This window comes from Pithys albifrons, chromosome Z, assembly GCF_047495875.1.
Source record: "Pithys albifrons albifrons isolate INPA30051 chromosome Z, PitAlb_v1, whole genome shotgun sequence".
NCBI classification, from domain to species: Eukaryota; Metazoa; Chordata; class Aves; order Passeriformes; family Thamnophilidae; genus Pithys; species Pithys albifrons.
In genome coordinates, this window is record NC_092497.1 from 49,858,507 (window position 1) to 49,869,855 (window position 11,349).

Here is an 11,349-nt window from a genome sequence, read left to right on the forward strand (position 1 = left end):
CAAGCTGATTGTGAGCTACCAAAGTGGAACATGCTCCCACTAGAGCATGTTATGTGAACTCATGCCACAGAGGGCTGCCTTACTGATAAATGTTTTAATTTCTAATACTTTAAGCTTAATCTTCCCTTGCAGGTTTGTCTCATAGGTGTCCTGAGCTGATAACAGTGTTTTATCATGATTGGGTTGTTTATCTGAGGGATTCCAGGAGTTGCTGCCAGAAGAATGAATATTTGTGGTGTTATGTAAAAAGGTTGAAAAATAATTTATTTATCAATAACCTCAAATTCTGTATTCTGTATATACTTTCATATCTTAATTTCTTTCTTTATTAGTTTTTTTGTTGTTGTTTTTGTGGGGGTTTTGTGTTCATTTGGTTGTTTTTTGTTTGGGTGTTTTTTGATGACAAGTGACTGAAATTGCTTAGAGTTTATTTATCTGTTCAGAATGGCGAGGAACTTGGCAGTTTTTGTACTACAGGTACATAAAAATCTTCTGATTGTGGATAACAGGAAACATGTCTATTCTCCCAAGTGAATGTCCATATGGCTATTTCAGCCTAAGGAACCCTAGGTATTGAGAAGTTATCTATTTGAAATACAGACACACACAAACCACAGTCATAGTATCAGTGGAGTTACTTTTCATACTGTCATCAGCTGACAAAATCAGATTTACGTGTGGTAAAATTTCATATGACTAAAAAAGTACATATATACATATGTGTATACATAAAACAGTTTTTAGACTAAAATGTTCAAGGAAGCTTATGATGCATTATTACTTAATCTAATTATATCACTGTTGATAACCATTCTTCCATCAATGTTGACATTTACCTCTTGACCTGCCTACTAAGGTTGCTAGATCTTAGGATTTTTTTCTTCGTGCAATAGCTGTCAGATAATTTATATGTACATGACTTCAGTGATAAGATGTAATTAAAATAAATGAATATATGCAAGTGTTTCTTTCTTATATTGTTTCCAATGCTGCCTGACAGACTGGATTTCTACACAAATTAAAAGCCCAGCCTTTTAATCCTTCAGTCACAGAAGAAAACATACATTGGCCTTGCTTGTTTTTCACAGTACAATCACCACAAGGCCTTGCTGTCTTGTACACTCAGCTTGTCTGTGATGATGTATGACTGTAGAAGTAACACTTTTCTCCCCATTAGAAATCTTTTATAATATTGAATGGTATATAATCTTCTCAGACTTTCTAGTGTGCCTTGACTTGCTCCTCTACAGCATCACTCTTCTCTCTTAACAAAGCTTCAAATGATTTTTTCTACTAATACTGTCAGAATTTAAACACCTGTGTTTCTCAACACATTTGGCTTTTATGATCTTTTGTACATGGTAATGAGGCACTGACCTGCTCAGTTACTGGGGCTGTCAGCAATTGAGCAGGGGAGTATTTGGAACATGGGGCAGTAACCTTTTATTATGCATTGGTAACTTTCTGCTGTTTCATACTGTAAAATGTGCCACAGAGATGAAAATGCAAAACACTGTTGGAAACAGCACTGGAATGAAAAGCATGTCTCAGCTGAAGACTGCTTCAGGTTAATGGATGAGTTTGGCCTGAGGAAAGAGGAGGCTTGCTTAATATTTCAATGGATTTCACTCTTTGAGCTTTCAAGCTGAGTTTTTACTTTTATTCTACTTGCCTCTTGATTTCTTTATATAAGAGATGTAAAAGCTTAGCAGTTCCCAGAGGACTGTGGAGAGCTTTCTGAGCAATGTCTTCACCCTGATGTGACTTTCCTCCCACTGTACAAAGTCCTGCTTTCTGCTGAAACTCTGAAAGCCAAACTGAACATTTTGGGCAAAGATTTGCAGAGTCCCATGAAGTTAGGATTTCTTTTTTTGAATTTCTGAAAAAGGTATGGTATCATCAGGAAGCTGACTATGGATTTTTCTCATCAAGAGAGTTATTGGGGCAGCACTGTTGTGTCAGACAAGACTAAGCAGCATTGCTCTTTGGGAATAAAGTCATGAAGTCACATCTGGCTTCAGCTGCCAAGGGTTTGCTGTCACCAGGAGGCTCTGCAGTGTGGCTGCTGCTGAGCTACTGCTGCCAGATCACGGTGATGTAAAATCCAGTTCTATGATAAATGGTATTTACCTGAAAGTGTAAGGTATCTGATAGCATTCCTATACCAACAGTCATCCCCTTTATCTGAAGAGGAATTAAACTATAAATTAAACTCTGCAGTAATTTTATTGCTCTTTTTGATTTTGCTCATTATCAGGTTACTTGCACATGGTGCTAATGCATCAAGCTCACTGGGCCTGCCGAGAGCCTCAAAACATTTCAAACCATATGAAGTCAGGTTTGTTGTCTGATTTGTATTGAAAGTGAATGTGAGGAGTTGTTCCAGTGAGGAAACACGGGAGTGATAGTGTGGAGAAGGATGACAGAGCCCAGCTTGTGTTGCAGGCCTGAGACAGTGGAAAGGAATCCTTGGGTCTTTGTGAAGCTCAGTGGAGGTGGTGTTTGTTCTGTAAGCTCTTCAAGGGCCATGGCAAGTTGTCTCCTGGCACTCCTCCCCATCATCTCTGCACCAGCTGGGGACTGACTCTATCTTATCAGTCTTCCCTAGCAGTTGGCAGAGTGTGTTGGCTGCGATCCTGTAAGTACCGCCTTCCTCTAACACACACAGACTGTTGGACGGTGCTTCCCGTTGAGGGAGTTACTCCAACTCAGCCTTGGTTTGCTATTTTAGGTACAGGTACCTAAATACCTTCAGGTTAATTTTTCTGAATAGGTACAGGCAGGCCATTAAAATAGTCACAGGAAATAGGATACTCTGACATAGTAGAAGAGGCAAAACTTGAGGTTTGCATATTTTTTAAGTAACATCAATTAAGCTTTCTAGTGAGGTGAAGCTGTAAACATTTGGGATTTGTATTAATCTGGTTTCCAAAAGCAAGACAAATGACAGATATCAAACATGTCAGTAGAGACAGAGTTTTAGACCTCAAATCTTCTCAGTCTGCCATATTGTATATTTAAACTATTTGAAGAACTCATGAAATTTTAAGATATATCCATTGGTTATTTATGCCACCAAATAATTACAGGACCTTCTACTCCCTAAATTACTCCCACATCCCTTTTGCTATGGTTATATATTGCCTAAAATTTATTTCCTGCAAATTATATGAAAAACATACTCTGACTTCATTCAGCAATTGCGAAGGCATCTGATAGACTGTGCTTTGTTTACAATCATGTTTAACATCAATTGTTTCCATAGTTCCAGGCTAGTTGATATTACTCAGAACTCCGCTTTTGTAGGTGCAAGCTATTATGCATGCTTGTCAAAGGCCTTTATTTCTTCTGTATTCAATACTTTGCTCATGAAAACAGAAAAAGACTCCACCAAAAAACCAGCTAATAGTCACCATTTCATTTGTGCCACTCAGAAGTCTAACTGCATTTTGTTTGTACATAATCATGAACACAGCATTGAAAACTTTAACATAATAAGCAAATACCTGGAGGTAGGCAACACAGATGTTTAAACATATAGGTAGACATTCAAGAGGACTAAAATGGTTTTATACAATAAGTTATTAGGGACAGGAAATTCTGAAGGATAATGTATGTGAAAGTTGATTTCTAGGTCTATATTGAAGTACACAATCTTTGTTTTTGAGCAAGTGAAAATCAAAGCCCAAAATATGTCACTGATGTTTAATAATATTGGCATTACATGTATTGTCTTTGGTTCCTACCTGTAAACATTTCTATGTAATCTTAAGAAACCTGTAGAAGGAATAATATTATTCTTTATGACTTATTTGTCATTACCGCAGTAATATAGTGTTGGCATGGCAAGCAGACATCTCTGGATGGAATGCTCACACCTCAGGTCAAAACCTCAGGAAACAGTCTTCAGAACAGCAGAGGGCTAATTTGAGCTCTGCTGCCCTAGAGAAGAACAGAGGGGAGTCAGCAGGAGGTATTAAGTGGATAACCTCTTGCAAACTCTCCCACTACTGTTTTCCCATGGAGAAAGTGGTTTTATGATCCTGTCACAGAGGTGAGGTCTGGTCTGCTGATGTGCTGCTGCCAGAGCAGTTTTCTGCTTTTTAACCAGGGATGATCCCAAGTAAAATTCATGTACTTCATAGGAGCTGTTCCATGCAGCTGTCTTCTGACTGCTAAAATTCCCACTTTGTAAAATTCTTGGCTGTAATGCAGCTGAGCACAGGTCCTTTACTCTCATTTTGCCTTCAAATATGAGTCCAGGCTGGGTCCAGGAACCAGGCCCAGGCCCAGACCTCCTTCTTCCTGGGTGAGAGTTGCAATCATTTGCTACCATGCAAAAGATAAGTGCCTCTCAAACACAGAATCATTGAACCTTTAAGGTTGGAAAATACCTCCAAGATATCCGCTCCAACCTTTGACTGAATACCACCATGCTCACTAAACCATATGATAAAGTGTAACTTTACTATTTTTTGAACACTTACAGGGATTGTGTCTCAACCAGTTCCCTGAGGAACCTGTTCCAATGCCTAACCATCCTTTCAGTGAAGAAATTTTTCCTAATATCCAACCTGAATCTCCCCTGGCACAACTTGAGGCCATTTCCCTTTATTCTATCACTTGCTGCCTGGGAGAAGAGACCAAGCCTCACCTTATCACAACCCCTTTCAATATCATGGGTCTTGCTCATAGGAGTACTAAGCAACCTGGGTTCTGGGTGACTGAAGATGCTTGTCATTGCCCAGAGTCCCTGGCTTACAGAAACCCATCCACCATTTGGAGATGGAACATTTCTAAGCAGAACATCCTCATTTTCCCTTTGTGAGACTTCAGTATCTTCTTATTTGTTGAGCAGCTAGAAAGTCAGTCTTAGCAAAATGGCATGAATGAACTGGCCATCCTCTATTCATATGTTTTGTCAGCCAAACAGGGAATGTTTTAACATCTCTGGCTCTGGTTTTTAGTGGGAAGGTAATGTAAGGGGTGACAATGCTGCTGCTGAATGGTTGGCAAGGGAAAGTTTCTGAAAAGCTCTCAAGGTTAAAGGAAAATAGTGAGAACAGATCTGAGTCAGCCAGGGAGTGTCCACCTTGGCACCCAAGCAAGGATTTAGCACTTGGATTTGTTGTTTTGGTCTGGTTTGTTTTTTACTTTTTTAAGTCCTCTCCTCTTCCAGTTTATTTCTGAAAGCTAAAGATGAAGGCACAGGCATTTGCCATGTAGCTGAGTGGCCGGGGCAAGGAGCTATGTTTCTAATAACCTTGCATTTTGTGAGGCTGAGTGTGGCTGAGACAACAGGTCCTACGGCATTTTCTGTAAAAATAGTAGCTTTCAAAAAAAAAAAAGTAGAACTCACAATTTACAGAATTTCAAGTATAAGAGTTGTTTTCACAAAGTACAGGTTAATAAGACTATTGTGTACTTGCAGACTTGAGTATATGATTTGTAATGTTTTTTCCACAGAAATGCCATCTCCAATACACATACTGAAAATGGTGGAGAACTTGCTAACTGCAGAAATAACTGTCCTTCTCTAATCCAACCAGATACCAAGAGGTGGAGAACAGCACAGGAAAATGTACAACAGCAATTGCATTTCTTTCATTATGTTTTAATAAAAAGAACCACAAGCACCATGAAAGCATATACTAATGTATGCAATGTAAAGAAGGAGACGAAAGAGTATGGGCTTCCAAACTTTCCTAATACATGTTGGTGAAACATGATGGTTGTTTATATCTTTCAAACAACACAGAATTATTATCTGTTTCAAGATACATGTCTAAATCTAAGAAAAAGCCCTCCTTTTGAATCATGTGGTCTATGTGGACTCACAGAGTAACCATCTCTCCTGACTCAGGAAAAGCTTATACAGAGCAAATACCCTCAACTCCAGAGAGGAACAGAAGTTTTAGATCTCATGCAAATTCTGACAAAACATTTGGTTTTGCTATGATATCTTCAAGGGAGTGTCCCCACCTTCCCATGCCAGATGCAGCAGCTCCAAAAACAAAGTCTGTCAGCTACCACCATTCCATCTGTGTGATGGGTCTGTCACATCCAAAGAAAAGTGAATGAAATGAACAAAGCTGTATGACAATTCAGAGAGTTTATCGAGGCCACAGGATGTGACAGGAATTGCCCTTTGAATTTTATGATTGCCTTGGGGATAAAAAGAGTGTATTAAATTCAAAGGAGAAAGCGGAACCTCTTGTTATGGAGCACTGCATGTGTTGGAATAATGGCTCCCAGTCAGCAGGTTTTACCAATGAAAACGAGAGGTTGAGAAGTTGATGCAGAGTTAGGCATGAACCAAGTTTCTCTGTTACTCCCAAAGCAGTTGTCTTTAAAACAGAATTTTATCTCCAACTTTGCAAAGTTGTCTCGGTTTGAGGGGAAAAAAACAAAATGTTTTACCCACAAGCAGGGGAGGGGCCTCCTCCACAATAATCACACCACTCTTTATCAAATTTAAGAAAAGGAATTTTAATACAAGAAGGATAACTGCTATATATATATATATATATGTAAACAGACTAGTGCAACCCGCTTCCCCAACACCATAAGAGAAAAAAAAAAAAAAACAAGAACAAAACCCAGCAGGTTTTCCTCCGGGAGAAAAGGTTATACTTAAGTGTCCTTGTCACAGCCCGGCTGGCTGCAGAGTGAGTTTCAGTCCCTCTCCAGCGAAACAGACAAGCAGTGGGCTTTCAGATGGACTCAGTCTCATCCCCCTGTGTTCCCCGTCCAAGAAGCAGAAAGGTACGAGCAACCAGCAGCAAATCCAAGGCAGGCAGCAGCACGGCAGGAAAAGGTAGTCCCAAGTAGGCAGCGGCAAGACAGCCAGGGAAAACCCCAGCAGTAACCAGCAGGGCAGCCTGCCTCCTTGGAGCCCCCACTCCCCCGTTCCGCCGAGCCAAGACTGAGGAGAATATCCAAAAAAAAACCAAAAGAGACAAACCTGCCCCCACCCGAGCCATCAACAGTTAACTGCTTCTTTTGTTAACCGCTGGCCTGGGCAGTTAAGTGGCAGGGGAGAGAATTTACATAATAATCCCAAACTACAACAAAAGTCTTGACCCTCTCCAGTAGTTTGCTTACCCCTCAAGTCTTCCAAGGCTTGACATCTGAACAGCAAGTCTCTGATGATGCAGATAAAATTTGGGTTGCAAAGAACATTTATGAAAGCAGAGATGAGCTTGAGGAAACTGAAAGACAAGCTGAGATCTTTGTTTACCATTATTAAATCAGAACAAATGGTTTTGAAAATTATCATATTCAAAGCAAGATAGTGTCACCAAAATGCAGCAGGTGATCACAGCCCCTTGAGACATGGTGCCACTCCAGAACGAGACCTCACTGTAAAGTTAGAATTGAAAAAGCAAAACTAAGATCTAATGCAGAGGACAATGCACCATCCATTAGAAATATTAATGTGCATACAGTGGTGAAGAGCCTGTGCACCTCCAAAAGGCCCTTATCTCTACACGTTTCCAGTCCCAGTGGAGCAGTGGGATGTTTTTACAGAGAACTGGGCAGCCAGCAGTTGCATGGACTGTGCCCTGAGGGAAGCCAGAGGGATGCAGTGCTGTCTCAAGTCTGCATTCACACAAATATGGTGGAAATAGGAAGGAGGGCAGGCAGAGGTTTCTCGCGGTAGGAGGCTGCCAGGAAGACCAAGGGCTGAAATGGCTCTTGCTCTGCAGAAGCTTGTCCCTGTACTCACGGGGCCTGGTCACTGCTGAAACAGCTGCCTGCGCGCAACCTGAAAGTGACTTCAGTTCTGGCAGCCCATCAGCCCTTTCCAAGCCTGCTGTGCTAAGTAACTGCTTGTTCCCTTGCTGACACAAACAAATGCATGATTCCAAGCATGAATTTCCAAAACTGCGTGTGTTACGCTGGTCGGCCAAAGAGAGCTCACGCAGTGTGTAATATACTTGGTGGCTTAAGCAAGTCTGATGCACCAGTTACATCCATGTCCTCCGAAGTCCAGGAAGTCCCTAATAACTGAGCATGGCCCTGGGCATCATGCGTGGTGCTGCCTGCGCTGCCCGCGTCCTGCCACGGCGGGGAGCTGGGACAGCAGGGATGGGAGAGGGAAAAGGCAAGGAGGTCAAAGCACCTTCGTGCGACGTGAGAAAAGGAAAACCAAAGGAGGAAAAGGAGGTGAAGGAGGGCTGGGTCACTGCAGTAGAGGTGAAGGACCGTGGGCTGCAGTGCAGCTTCCTGTTGGAAAAGGGTACATGGAGTAGGAGGAGGGGATTGGAGGGCAAACGGCAGTGAGGGAGACACTGAAAAGGATCTACTTGGTGGGGCCTGCAAGCAAACCAAGAGAAAGCAGGTGGGTGTTTGTGGGTACAGAAAGCTGGAGAAGAGCAGGGAGGGTTCAGGTTATATGGGCAGGAGGATGGCTGGCTCCAAACTGTGTGCTCTGGCACGTGACAGTGCCTAGTGCTGCAAAATTTGCTGGTGAGCTGGCTAAGAACATGTCTTGTCTAGGAAAGATGCATGTTTTAAGAACTTGCTGATGGGGAGAGATGTCCACTGGTGGCCAGAATGGAAATCAGAAGTGACCTGAGGAGAAGTGCCAGGGCAAAGATGAGGCTCTAGTTCTGCCCTTTGCTACCCCACCTTTGCTCCAGAAAGTGTTCCTCACCCCTTCAGAGCTGGTGTTTTTCTGCTGGCTTCCTCTGTGATGCCAGATGGTGCAGGGGTTATTCAGTCCTCCCTTGGGAGCTCTGGGGAGCCTGGTTCCATCACAAATCCTGCACTTCACATATGTCTTCCTTGGCTTCTGGCATACCATTCCCAAGGACCAGGGAAGCTGAGATGAGTTTGGGAGAGAGAAGGCACATGCACCCGAAGGACTCTCCTGCACCATAGTTGCTGCAACAATCTCACCTCTGCAGCTTCTTTTTTCTCCTCACTGCAGCTGACAAACCTAGTGGTGCAGCAAATTCTCCTGGCTCTTGGTTCTGGAAATGAGGCTTCACAGTTCTGTTTCGGAGCATCTCCCATCCTGAAAAAAAGGCTCACTATATTGTAATCTACCTAGGGAGTATAAGGAGACCTCACTTAGCATAAAGATGTCTTAGCAGGATGCAAAGGCCTTTAGAAAAACAAGATGTGATAATTAATAAGCTGTAATCAGGAAATCAGTCTTGTTTTGGTTTTATGCAAGGCCAAAGATAAAAAGGAACAAAAAATCTGGGTGGTTTTTTAAGCAAGGTAAGAAACTCAGACACTGGAGCTCTCTATCAGTAAAACCATGAATCCACAAAAATGTGGAGTCATAAAATGCAATTTTAAAGCTGTCTTGTGACCAGTACCCTTAGCAAAATGTACTATTTAGGCTGACCAAGATTTTGTTTCTGTGAAGTTGTGCTTGAAGGGTGCAGAACCTGTGCTCTCCCCAACAGTGTTAACAAATGTTCTTTGGCTAACAATCTGGCTGTGGGTGGATTCCTTTGAATCAGTCCGTGTCCCTCATCTCCACCATCTTTCTCAGTTTAGCCCAGGTGGCCCACCCTTTCATTGCCAGCCAGCACTGACACCTCTCCCTGGAATATGTGTTTTCCATACTTGGCTGCATGATGCCTTCAAGTAACACAGCTTAGCACTCTCCATCATAACACTGAGTTTTAAGTTGCCCCTAATATTAACCATGTGAGCTCAAACTGATGGATTTGTGCCTCTAGGTGAATTTCTCTTTTTGTTCTTCTTGGCACTTTTGCTGCCTTGAGGATGAGGCCCAGCTCCAATATTGCTTATGCTCTGGCAGTTCTTGGCTACTTGCAACCTGGAATTGCAGCTTCATCTCTGTTACAAATCCCATGAAACCTTAATGGAAAATTAAAGGCATGGTCTCAACAGGGAATAGCACCTGAATACTGCCACAAATAGAGTTTTACCCAAGAAAAATTAGCTTGCTATCTCAGGATGCATGCTCTTCATGCTTCATGGCCTGTCTGCTAATATGGAGTACTCATGTGTATTGCCTTCCTTTCTGAAATGGTGGAGGTGCATGGCTGAATAAAGACTTTGAAACAGAAAACACTACCAGCAGGCAAGTAGAATTTATTTCTCCAACACCCTCCTCTGGCTGTCAGATAACTGTGGAAGCCAAGGACAAGTCAAGCTAGGTTCTTACTTCTTATCGCAGTCTACCAGTGGGTAAGGGCAATGGAAATGCAACCATACTTCGTATGTCTCTCCAAGCAACCATGATGTAGTAGAAAAAAGCTGACCTCTATAGCCAGCTAATAAATGAACTCCATTGCCACGAGGCAACATGTTAAAGCCTTACGAAAAACAAGTTTCTCTTGTATTGTCTAACAGAGCAATGCCTGAACATGCTTTCGGTCAATAACTACAAACAGAGGTGTCAGTGGGTAAAGGCTGAGGCTTACAGTCATGAAGCAAAAATGATGGACGATGCCTGAGGGTGCTGAGTCCTGTAGAGGACCACAAACATGCTGGAAAGCATGGGCTAGTCTGCAGAGAATATTTTAAAGAAGTAGTTTTGTTGCAGAAAAATTTTCATTGGGTGGAATAATTGTGTTTAGTCCTCACTCAACTTTGTATCAGATTGTGATGCTGTTTGTCCACATCACTCCAACCAAGTTTCCTCCATGCCAGCATAAATGAAAAAGGACCCTTACTGTGTACATCGAAGTTGTGTCCTTGTGCCTGGCCTGGACCTTATGGGTGAGCTGAGCAGTCTGGTAGTGACAGCAGCTGGTGATGACAATATACTTCCTTCCAAGATAGTCTTGTGGTAGCACCCTTGTTTTTGAGTCGTTTCTGCATCTGGGATGAGGAAAGGTGCAAAGGAAGGCAACTGCTCCTCTAGCCCTGCTGGGTTAACACTAGCAGAGTCGAGGAACTAAGGAGGGTCCTTGCAGTTTTCCTGTGTGTAGAACAGTAGTGGAAAAAGCAAACTCACTGAGTTGCTGCTGGAGGCCTGCCAAAGAGCTCTGAATAAGGTAGGCTGCAAGGCCACAAAAGCATGAATAAGTTGAAAACATTATTTGTAGTATCAATGTGACTTTGAACCACACCGAAATGACAACATTTTCATTACAGGAAGCTGAATAATCTGAAAAGATTACAGCTGACAGTTATCAATCCTCTGTGAGGACCTTAGATAAGGCAAATCTGAATCATGTACCATATGACTGTACCAAATCTGGGCCACTGCAAGAAATGGACCCAGTGTTTCTAAACGCCCCCCAGGCTTCCCACATAAAAGTCAGCAAGTAACTAAATAGCCAGCAAGAATAAATCAAGGCATAAGAGTTTTATATCTGGAGGCAAGCTAAAAGAATTTTCCGCCCCTCTTCCTGG